This window comes from Rhinoraja longicauda, chromosome 6, assembly GCF_053455715.1.
Source record: "Rhinoraja longicauda isolate Sanriku21f chromosome 6, sRhiLon1.1, whole genome shotgun sequence".
Lineage (NCBI taxonomy): Eukaryota > Metazoa > Chordata > Chondrichthyes > Rajiformes > Arhynchobatidae > Rhinoraja > Rhinoraja longicauda.
Window position 1 is genome coordinate 34,213,952 of NC_135958.1, and position 12,958 is coordinate 34,226,909.

Below are 12,958 nucleotides of genomic sequence, written 5' to 3' on the forward strand. Positions count from 1 at the left end.
GAAGAAGTCGGACAACACACAAAATTACATGTAAATCACACATAAATTCTACAAGACAGTGAAATGAAAAGGACTGTGTAAAAACTAAGACATTAGCACTAATGTACACAATTAGATAACAAATCTGTGGTAATGCAAAGGTGGTCCATAGTAGGATTAGAATTTCGTAGGCCAGTTCAAGAACCTGATAGTTGTCGGGAAATAGACACAAAATCCTGGAGTAACGCAGCGGGACAGGCAGCATCTCTGGAGAGAAGGAATGGTTGACGTTTTGGGTCGAGACCCTTCTTCAGACTGAGAGTCAGGGAGAGGGAGTCTAGAGATACAGAAGGGTAAGGTGTGAAAATGATCGATCAAAGCGTATAATGATAAGGAAAAGTAGAATGGTTCATTGTTAGCTGAGGGGAAGGTGACAACGCGGGAAACAATCCGTAATATTTAATCAGGAGGACAGTGGAACTAGTCGGAGAACTAGGATGGGGGGGGGGGGGGGGGGCAGTGAGAGAGGTGAAGCAAGGGTTAGTTGAAGTTTGAGAAATCAATATTCATACTGCTGGGTTGTAAGCTGCCCGTGAAGTATCAGGCTTTGTTCCTCCAGTTTGTGTTGGACCTCACTAGGACAGTGGAGGAGACCCAGGAATGGAAAGATCAGTATGAGAATGGGAGGGGGAGTTAAAGTGTTTAGCAACCGGGAAATCACGTAGGAGGCCCAGGCGGACTGAGCGGAGGTGTTCAGTGAAACAATCGTCAAGCCTGCGCTTGGCCTCACCGATATACAGGAGTCCACACCTGGAACAGCGGATACAGTAGATGAGGTTTGGGGAGAGGGTGAGAAAAAGCCATAAAGCAGTACTTTATATCGATGCCCAAATATAGATGAAATAGAAACAATGTAAAGGGAAAAGAAAGAGAAGAGCTTCTGGAGTGTACTCAGAAGGACTTTCTTAAGCAAAATGAGCTGGCTCGACAAGGAAGGTAACATTGCCTACTTTGTCCTGGAGATTGCCCCAAGCCAAATGGAGCAAAAGTAGTGGGAAATTAATGTAAGAGGCGCCTGGATGAAGCTACAGATTAAATGTAAAATGAATCTCCAAGCTCAAGAGCTTGCAACAGAGGCAATGTCATGAACATTAAGTGAGAATCAGGCTGATTACAGCAGTGTAAGATGGGAAGTGAAAAATAAAAAGAGTGGCACAGGAAATGGCTGAAGATAAAAACTAGGGATCCAAAACAGTTCCGCAGGCACGTAAATGGGAAAAGGATTGGAAGATCAGGTCCATTTATAAATGTATGCGGCCACAGCCACCGACCATTTCTGGGGGTCACAGTTCGTGTAGTTTTGGAAAGTGTGTCAACAGGGATTTGTGAAAATGGTTCCAGGAGAGAGGGACTTCAATTATAAGTGAAGAAGCTGGAGTTATCCACTGTGGAGGCTGCAATGGAATCTGATAACATGATGGACATGGCTAGAGTGAGGTCAGAACAACTGCCAGAGGGGCGGAGAAAGGGAGGGGGTTGGGTTATCATTTATTGAACAGTGGGACAAATTGTCCACTGGTGCCCAATGATCTCCCCCTGGAGATTCCTTTTCACCATGTACTGCCACTTTGGTTCGGCCCACAGTCTCATGACCCTCGTCCAAATCTACTCGCCTTTACACTTGTCCTTCTGTAGATTTGTAGGAGTCAGTCATGGTCCACCCTGGGGTTGGGGTTGGGATTCAAGATCCAGGGGACATTAGATGAAAGGGATTAGCAAGGGAATCAAATGTAACCTGGACAAAAATGGCCATACAATGAATGGTTAAGGTCAAGTGGGATAAAATCTGGGGCTCGACATAAAAAAAGCTGGAGTATCTCAGGGGCCTGACTCTCAATCTGAAGAAGGATCTCGACCCGAAACGTCACCTATTCCTTCTCTCCAGAGATGCTGTCTGATTCGTTGAGTTACTCCAGCTTTTTGTGTCTATCTTCGGTTTAAACCAGCACCTGCAGTTCCTTCCCACACATAGAATCTGTGGCTATAGGCGGTGAACGATATAAATAATTGGCCATGTTCAGGACTTTAATGAAGGCTCGTTAATTAATGCAATTGCGGTACAAATTGAGACAAGTGAGCTTATGTACAAGAAAAGGCTGAGAGAGAACAATAAATTCAGTGCAAAAGAAATTAGGATGAGGGTTGAAATCACCAGGGGTGAGATCACTTTTGTGTGAAATTGAGTGAAAGAGGAAGGCAGAATATCTCAGAGAAACACAGAGCATGCACAGGGGCATTACACATTCTCAAAGGTTACAAGGAGAAACCAGCAATTAGCAGTTTCAACAAAAGCACACTTAAAGCTGCATAGATGTCCTGATGATTTTCAACTACCCTGATATCCACAAACTAAAACATTCACAAATGGAATTAACTCTTACACTGAATTATTCTTGTATATATTTACTAAACGCTTCCTCTTTCTCATATCTTTCATTCATTGTTCTTTATCTCTCTACATCTTTGTCTATATCTCTCGTTTCCCTTTCCCCCGACTAGTCTAAAGAAGGGTCTCGACCCGAAATGTCACCCGTTCCTTCTCTCCTGTCCCGCTGAGTTACTCCAGTTTGTGTGTGCCTATCCTCATTCTCATAGTTACACTCTGTGCATCATCATTCAATGATTGGCAACCTTTAGTGAGGAATGGCAGGAGGAAGGTGCCATTATTGTAATCCTACTCTCCTGCCCTATTTTTCTTCTCATGAATTCTCACCTTCCGTAGCCACTTCATCCTGTGTTAGGTTCTGTTTCCAGGGAGCTAGCCCGATCCACCAGTCTTTTTCCACTTCCAGCTGGTCCAGCAAGAACGCCTGAGTCTCCTTATCCAAGATGAAAGCCAGGTGCCCCCCTCCTCGCTCGCACCAGCTCTCCGCATCCTGGAAACCCCGCGGCAGCCGAGCGATCTCGTAACAACTTCTTCGGAAGCCCAGGCGTTCTTCTTCTAAGCAAGGACCCGCTCTGACTCGAAGATTTGTAAAGGCCGACACTAGAAAAAGAAGAAACCTCATTGCAGACTGATGTTGAATCCCACTGGTTCAAAACAACTTTCAAAGGAGCAGAGCTCCATGTACAACCACACTCCAAACTGACACCAAACTACAATAAGCTCCTGTGCAAAGCTGAATTACAAATACACTGGCAACAATTGATTAGAACATATTGACATATTAACAGCATCAGAGAGCATACAAGGTTTTAATAGTCCTAATGAAAACCATCTAAACAATTGCCTGCATCACTTGGCAACCTATTAAAAGGTTAACCCTTGTCTTCATGCTGACTGCTTGTTAAAGATACCACAAACAGATGTCGCTCCTTCAGTAAAGGGACATGTGCAGTGTTGAGATAACAGGCCATCATTCAATTGAAAAGACTACCATAGACAGCCTATTTACCTGAAAAAAGGAGGCTTTCATTATAATGGTGCAGGCAATCTTATTGTCAATGAAGCCATCATTCTGCCAGTTTTTGTGACTGTTTCAGGGAAAAAGGTCCATTCAGCTTTATTTTCTATCAATTCCCCAAATACATTACTTGTCTCCAGTAAAATTGTACTTCCATTGCTTTCCTTTGTGGACATTTGTCCAGCTCTATGTTTTACGCTGATAACATTGAGGACTAGGTTCAGCAGTGTTCCTTTTCTTGGTTTGTTTTATGTGGGGGGTGTGGGGAGGAGGGGGGAATTGGGAAAACTTTTTTTCAATCTCTTACCTCGACAGCCATGCGATTTTTCTCCGTATCGTATCTCCATCCCCACTATGGCCCAACATCGTGGAGTGGTGCGGCCTTTCCTGGAGACCGGCCCGGCGCTTCAACCCGTGGGCGCTGCGCGGACTTTAACATCGCGGAGCTTGCGATCCCTTTGCCGGGGATCGAAGCTCCAACTGCGGGGCCTGTGGACTTTAACACCGTGAAGCCCGCGGTCTCTGGTAAGAAGAGGCCGACTCGGAACTCCAATGCCACAAAGAGTGTTTCAATCCGTCCCGATGCCGGAGTTTCGATCATCCCGACGTGAGGGCTTCGGACATCGACCGTCGGCTGCGGATGGTTCAACAGCCCCGACCGCGGGTGAACAAAGAGGAAGATGATGGAACTTTATTACTATAGACAATAGACAATAGGTGCAGGAGGAGGCCGTTCGGCCCTTTGAGCCAGCACCACCATTCAATGTGATCATGGGTGATCATTCTCAATCAGTACCCTGTTCCTGCCTTCTCCTCATGCCCCCTGTCTCACTGTACCTTAATTGGTACACGTGACAATAAATTGAATCTTGAATATTGAATCTTGCATTCCGCTCACTCCACTACTCCTGGATAATCCAAGCCATTGTGTGCAAACAATTGAAACTCAAATCTCATCCCAATGGGTTGCCGGCTCTGGGATCAATATCTACATGATAGGGACTCAAGGTGCTATTTGAGTGACTTTGGTGACTATTTGAAGTTGGTCTCGTTCAGAAAATGTTAAGTTTTATTTTAATCTTTTGGACCACAACAGATGAATTAGTAAGTCTTGTAATGATGGTCAAAACCCACTCCCTAAAACATACCAGTTACTTTGACATATATGAAAAAGGGGTAGGGGGGGAGTGATTTGCAGATGGGTGGGTGTGGGGAGGAGGGAAAGAAGGGGAAAAAGTTAAATGGGGGGGAGATGAGGGATGGGAGGTAAGTGTAAGAATGGAGGGAAAGGAGCAGGGTAAAAGGGAGGATGTGGGGGTGCACTGGAGTTGGGGCAAAGAAAAGAAAGAGGAGGTGGGGGGAGGGTGGAATGGAGGGAGGGGGGGGAAGGAAGGAGGGAGAGGGGAGGAAGGAAGGAGGGGGAGGGGGTGAAGGGGGGAGTGGGAACGAAGACAGCGAGCTCAATGCTTATAACTTTCTGGAGGTGCCAAAGATAAGGTGTTGAGGATGTTGACTTGAAGTGGAAGTGATGGCTTTTCCTCAGCTACCTCTTACCCCTCTGCAGTGCCACCAGACTTGCATCTGCCATTACAGATCCAGTTACTTTAAACTTGACACATTCCCATTTGCAGACGGGAAGGAAATGAATGGGGGGAAAAAACTTCTGCAAAAAAAGTAGTGCGGCACATATTAAAACTTAAATTCAGTCAGCTTAAACGTGTTTATTTGTTTAAATCCTGGCTGTTCTGGAAAGTTTCTGTGTGTCAAACATGTTCATAAGCATTTAATTTCAATTATAACTTTGACAGCCTGGGACTGGACCTCGCTGGTTGTCAAAGCTATTCTGTGGACAGGGTTCATCACTCAGTCCGAGAGAGACCCTGAGCTACATGAGACCACCGTGGACCATGCTTGTATCCCAGGGGAGCTGCCTCTCAATGAATTGATTCACAAAATGCTGGAGTAACTCTGCAGGTCAGGCAGCATCTAGGTTGATAAGTTGACATCTAGAGCAGCGGATGCAATAGATGAGGTTGGAGGAGGTGCAAGTGAACCTCTGTCTCACCTGGACCTGTCTCACCTGCACCTCCTCCAACCTAGATGTCAACTTATTTACATCGGCGAAACCAAGCGCAGGCTCGGCGATCGCTTCGCTCAACACCAGCGCTCGGTCCGCGTTGGCCAAACTGATCTCCCGGTGGCCGAGCACTTCAACTCCCCCTCCCATTCCCAGTCTGACCTTTCTGTCATGGGCCTCCTCCAGTGCCATAGTGAGGCCCACCGGAAATTGGAGGAACAGCATCTCATATTTCGCCTGGGCAGTTTGCAGCCCAGTGGTATGAACATCGACTTCTCCAACTTTAGATAGTTCCTCTGTCCCTCTCTTCCCCTCCTCCTTCCCAGATCTCCCTCTATCTTCCTGTCTCCACCTATATCCTTCCTTTGTCCCGGCCCCCTGACATCAGTCTGAAGAAGGGTCTCGACCCGAAACATCACCCATTCCTTCTCTCCTGAGATGCTGCCTGACCTGCTGAGTTACTCCAGCATTTTGTGAATAAATACCTTCGATTTGTACCAGCATCTGCAGTTATTTTCGTATACTGCCTCTCAATGAAGGTGCTTAGAGCCGAGCTGGAGGAAACAGCACAGCCCCAGGGGATGGAGCTAGTGGCTGGGAAGTCTTCAGAAGATCTGCTCCTTGAAGCTCAGATCATCGTCTGAGCCTCAAACTCATGGTGTTGACTATGGGCACCTCCTCCTCCAGGACAATCTGGAATCCGCAACTAATCTTCGTGATGAGACATTAATTTCTTTGGGAGCTAAACTTCGAGTCAAATTGGGTATGTTGACACGTGCGCAAGTACTTGAGGTACAGGTACAATGAAAAGTCCTGCTGAATCTAGCAGCATGTCAGGCACGCAGACTTAGACAACATATAAAAACAGAAATAATACATAAATTACATGTAAATTCTGCAAGTTGGGCCAGAGACGCAGAGACGTCCCGCTGAGTTACTCTAGCATTTAGTGTCTACCTTCTGTACTTGCTGCTCAACTGCTGCAGCAAGAAGGGGGGCATGGCTTGGACGGTAGGAATCCTTGATGATGGATGTCGCCTACTCAGTATCTAGCTTGCTTAATTGAAGCTGCTTTCAATGAAGGGCTGGGCTGTGCCCTTGCTGCATGGGGCTGAGTTCACCACCCTCTGCACACTGTTGCATTCCAATGCATTGGAATGACTGCATCAGGCATGCTGCAACCAGCCAGGACACTTTCCACAGTGCATTTATTGACGTTGGTTTCAAGTATTCATGATATTCCAAATCTCTTTAAACCTCTGTACATCAAACAATGAAACAAAGTTAAGTAAGAAAATAACTGCAGATGCTGGTACAAGTCGAAGGTATTTATTTCACACAATGCTGGATAACTCAGCAGGTCAGGCAGCCTCTCAGGAGAGAAAGAATGGGTGACGTCTCGGGTCGAGACCCTTCTTCAGACTGAAGAAGGGTCTCGACCCGAAACGTCACCCATTCCTTTTCGCCTGAGATGCTGCCTGACCTGCTGAGTTACTCCAGCATTTTGTGAAACAAAAGTTAAGTTATCAGTATTTAATGTTAAGTAACTTAAACCTTCACAATTACACGATCTGTGAATTGTACAACATACAGCGCTTCAGAGAGAATACCTTTACACTTTCTGACCAGCTGTTATCCTGATGCTCCAATTACATTTCAAGGAAAGCAATGAATTACCTTCAAAATGCTTCAGGATCGTTCGTAAATTCAAAACGAGTTTGTTTGAACTTGAAAGATTCCTCTGTTAATGTGTGAATGCTTTTGTGAAATGAGATGGAACAAGCTGCTTTGTAAAAGGGCACCTGCAAACATAAATTGCCTTTTAAAATCATCGTTCAGCGCCAGATTGTCACGTGCAGTTAGTGAGGTCTCTCCTGTAGACAGACTGTTAAGGGGTTAATAGGAGTGAATTAATTAATTAAGGAGTGAATTAAGTGTCACCAGGAAGCCCACATGGCCAAATAGCCAATAGTCAATAGTCAATTTATTTGTCACATACACATAAATGTGCAGTGAAATGAAAAATTACCCGCAGTTCAACAATAAGACCAATAAGAATAATCAATAAAAATGCAATAACACATACAATCATAACCAACACCAAACAAAAGAAACATCCATCACAGTGAGTCTCCTCCAGTCACCTCCTCACTGTGATGGAAGGCCAGAATGTCTTTTTCTCTTGATGGCATCTCTAAAACATTTTTATTAAAAATAAGTTGTTTGTCTTGAAGATTAGGATCTCACAAAAAGATTTGAAAAGCAGAATGCATTCCAAACATTGAGCAATATTTTGCATGCCACTGATGATCAGGTTTCTAAAAACTAGAAATAGATTTTGATTGCAGAGAATATTTTTCCCAAAATTAGTATATTTCTTTTACTTATTTTTATTCCTGCACTGTATGTTTTCCTTTTGCTTTTGGTCTGATTATATTTTCATATTTTGACATTACAAGATGCGTCCTCCCTAATACTTCAGTTACACTCTGCCTGGATTCTAAAGTGTTTTTTTACTCTCAATAAGCCATTACATATTCCAAGGTGAAACTTTCCATGGCAGAGTGATAGGGTTGGGAGCTTCGTGCAGCTGGAGTAGGGAATGGGGTGGTGAGGAAGAACAGCAGGATGCAAACTGTGTCGGAAGGAACTGCAAATGCTGGTTGAAACCGAAGATAGACACAAAAAGCCGGAGTAACTCAGCGGGTCAGGCAGCATTTCAGAAGATGATGAAGGGCCTCGACCCAAAACATCACCCCATTCCTTCTCTGCAGAGATGGTCCCTGTCAATAGACAATAGACAATAGGTGCAGGAGTAGGCCATTCGGCCCTTCGAGCCAGCACCGCCATTCAATGTGATCATGGCTGATCATTCTCAATCAGTACCCCGTTCCTGCTTTCTCCCCATATCCCCTGACTCCGCTATCCTTAAGAGCTCTATCTAGCTCTCTCTTGAATGTATTCAGAGAATTGGCCTCCACTGCCCTCTGAGGCAGAGAATTCCACAGATTCACAACTCTCTGACTGAAAAAGTTTTTCCTCATCTCTGTTCTAAATGGCCTACCCCTTATTCTTAAACTGTGGCCCCTGGTTCTGGACTCCCCCAACATTGGGAACATGTTTCCTGCCTCTAACGTGTCCAACCCCTTAATAATCTTATACGTTTCGATAAGATCCCCTCTCCTGTTGAGTTACTTTTGTGTCTAGCAGGGTATAAATTACTGTCATGTGTAAGCGATTGTATGAATTGGGGAAAATTAATTAGGCGTGTCAAATATTTTGCACGTGAAAAATTAATTGCTTTGAGAAAACAAAACAAGGTCGCTCCTTTGTGTTAAATATCAATTACATTCAAGTTTAAATAGATCCCCTTTCCCTATCAGCTGAAAGTGTGCCTCGTTGTAGTTGATTTACTGCCCTGGCTAGTCTTGCTCTTGCCTGTTCAAACCAGATAAATGACTCATTCTCTGCACAGCTAATGGCTACACAAATTACCTTATTGTTGGGCGAGTAGTACGATCAGAATGTTTGAATAATTGCCCTGTTTGTATTCTGACTTATCCAAACTCTGAGAATTAGATATTACTGCCAGAGATTACACAACGATTACAAAACATAAAAAGGAATAATCTTATTCCCATGATCCGTCACATGGATTTTATGAATGCGCTTTTCCTAATTAAGATTAATGCAACATAAATCAGTTGGGCTAAATGCTTTCTCAAGGAAATAAATTACTAAACTTATTTTCCGCTTATTTTAACTTCCGATCAGAATGAGAGACCAACAACCATTGTAGCCTGAGGTTAAATCAGTGTGGACTTGCACTGTTCTGTATCATCAAGCATCGATGATGCACAATTATTGTCTCTGAGATATTGCTGCGACATTATTTCCTTTATATTCTATATGAGGAATTAGTTTCTGTAGGCATTCTGTTTGGGACGAACTTCATAGGCCATGGGTCCTACTCCTGTGCTAGAATGTTCTATACGTTCTATCTAGACACAAGGAACTGCAGCTGCTGGTTTATCATTAAAAAAATACAAAGTGCTGGAGTAACTCAGCATGTCAGGCAACATCTCTAGAGGACATGGATAGATGACATTTTGGGTCAAACGTCGCCTATCCGTGTCTTCCAGAGTGCTGCCTGGCACACTGAGTTACCAGCATGTTTTGATTTTATGTTTTATGTATTGGTTTATCTTAAGTATTATAACAGACAAGAAGAAGAAAATCTAATTGTTTTAGCTTTCCATCAGGTGAATCAAGTTAAATTGAATAGAAAATTCAACATTCCTAATTGTTCATATTTGGCACATTTTAGATCTAAGTTTAAGAGTGATGCTTAAACTTAGACAGTGAAGCGTAGAAAGAAATTTGCAGCAGTTTTAGTGCACTATTTCAAAAATAAATTGAACACCTTTCAGAACCAAAATGCCCCAACAGATTGGGAGTGCACTGTGGTCATAAGTTCATAAGTGATAGGAGCAGCATTAGGCCATTCAGCCCATCAAGTCTACTCCGCCATTCAATCATGGCTGATCTATCTCTCCCTCCTAACCCCATTTCTCCCGCCTTCTCCCCATAACCTCTGACACCAGTACTAATCAAGAATCTATCTATCTCTGCCTTGAATATATCCACTGACTTGGCCTAGACAGCCTTCTGCGGTCCTGGGTGTTGTCCACAGAGGTGGGGTCTGGCCACCATTTAGTTGTCAGGCCTACTACCACAGTCTTGACACAACCCTTATGGTCGGCACCGAGGGGTGCAGCTCGGCCAGCCTCTGCCTCGCAGTGCGAGAGACCTGGGTTCAGTCCTGCCCGTAGGCACTACCTGCATGGTGTTTGTGCATTTTCCCTCCACTCACATGGATCTCTTCTGCCTCTCATATCCCAAAGATGTGCAGGCTGGTAGGTTAATGGCCACTATAAGCCGCCCCTAGTGTACCATATCAAGGCATTCTTCCTCAACTGTAGTTAGTGGCTTCTCTTCCTGTCCAATTTCTGTCCGTACACAGTTCCGGATCGTTCACCTTGTTGTGGTGAAGAGGCTGTGAAGGCGGATGAAGGCTGCAACAGATCTATCAGCTCCAATCGTCTTGGTGCCCTTGCTGTTGGAATTAGCCGATTGATTTGTGAAGGACCGTGTGCTTCTTGGAGTGCAACATCAAGTGCACGTTAAACAAACGCACGCACAGGCGTCTTCGTTTTGTGAGAAGCACAAAACCACTTAAGACTTTCGGTGATGGGGGAAGGGCGGCGGGAGCAGGCTACGTGATGGCTGGAAGTTCCAAGTCAAGAACCGGCACGGAAGCGGTGAATATTTGATTCCATCGCTACAACGGAACGTAGACCATCATCCTTGACCTCGAGGGATAGCCACGACGACTGTTCCGGGCAACATCGTCTGAAAGCAACTTGCCTGTTTGTCTGATCCCAGCTCTGCCTTGCCACCACATGTCCTGTCCTGTCTACTGCCTATAAAGTCCCAAACTGCTCGAGTAGAACATTGTGCTGGATGAGAACAAATCTCCTCCAACTTATAATGAAGAAGACCAAAGGCTCCATCATAATCTTCGTTTCCTAGCCACTGCATCCATCCCTCTCCTTGACTTCTGTCTTAAACCAAACTGTTCACATTTTGATCGTCTATTTGATCCCAAAATAATCTTCAGAACACACATCCACATTGTTGCTAAAACCACGTTTTACTGTCAAATGTCATGGACACACCCAATCTCGGATCACCTTGTACTGAAACCTATATTAATGCGGAAACAGGTCCTTCGGCCCACCGAGTCCATGCCAATCAGCGATCATCCGGTCACAAGCACTTTCTTTGGACATCTGCCCAAACATCTCTTTACATGGCTCAGGGTAGAATTTTGTTTACTAATCCTCAAATATAACACAAGGGATCCATTTGCCACCCTGAGCCATGTAAAGAGATGTTTGGGCAGATGTCCAAAGATTGAGTTAAGGAGTCATAGAGTGATACAGGTTGGAAACAGGCCTGTCGGCACAACTTGCCTGCACCGGCCAACATGTCCCAGCTACACTAGTCCCACTTGCCTGCGCTTGGTCCATATCCCTCCAAACCTGTCCTATCCACTTTACAGGTTCATAATGTTGTTTAGTTGAGAGCTACGGTATGGAAGCAGGCTTGTTGGATCACCAAGTCCATGCTGATCAGTGATCACCCAGTTGCACCAACTCGATATTATCCCCTTTTTCTCATCCACTCCCAAAATAGTGAGGGCAGTTTTATTGACAGAGGTCGATTAACCTACAAACCCGCACGTCTTTGGGATATGCGAGAAAACTGGAGCACTGGGAGGAAATCCATGTGGTCACAAGCACGTGCAAACTCCACACAGACAGCATCCCAGGTCAGGATGGAAACTGGGTCTCTGGCGCCGTGAAGCGGCAGCTCCACCAGTTGCGCCACCGTGCTGCCCCGTTGTTACGGTCGTGTGTATCTTTCAATTAACACTAAATTACCTCGTCATTTATCCCTTTGCTACTGATGGAAGTTTGCACATTAGCTGCATCGTTTGCCCACATCAATTGAAGTTACTACACTTTGAATGCATTTCCTCAGCCATGAAGCACCCTGGAAATAGCCATGCTGAGGTTGGCGGGACAATATCCTTCAGCACTTGCAGGTTCACGGTATTGTGCATCCGAATTCCTTGGGGGTTTTTGCTGATGCAGCAGTTTGACAACCTGCTGGTTTTACTACTAGGCACAAACCCAGACTACAGTGGTATCATTAGATAGACAGGGGTATATTGCTTTCACTTCCTTCTCTTGTGTCATTCAGCAACGTACGTATGTTTGTGCTGATTTATGCTTGCCTTGTAAAAGAGCAGAACCTTTTTTAGTTTGTCTGTGACACACTTCACCCACTTGTGTTGATTACCCAATTGCTATCTTGCTCCAACGTGCACCAGTTGTAAACTCGTTTTACCTTTAAACCTCAGTCAAAGTCCACCGGCATTGAAAAAGCCTACGCGACTGGCAAGAATACCAATGGCCCATCACTCACTTCACAGGAGAGGCTTTGGCTGTGATGGTCCTCTCCATCTCTGGCTATTTCTGGATACTTCAGATGCAGTTTCAGTTCCAAAAATGGTTCCCAGTCTGTACAAACAATTGTAACTTGAGACACAAGGAACTGCAGATGCTGGAATCTTGAGCAAAACACAAAGTGCTTGAGGAACTCACCAGGCCAGGCAGCGTCTGTGGAGCGAATGGACAGGGAACGTTTCGAGTTGGGAATGTTCTTCACACTAATGGGGTAGCTGGATAAGAAAGGTGGGGCAGGGCAAAACTTGCAAGTGATGGGTGGATACAAGTGAAGGGGATTTGGTTGGCAGATGGGAATGCCTCACTGAAGCATTAGTAAAGGCTACAGCAACTGTTTACAGAGG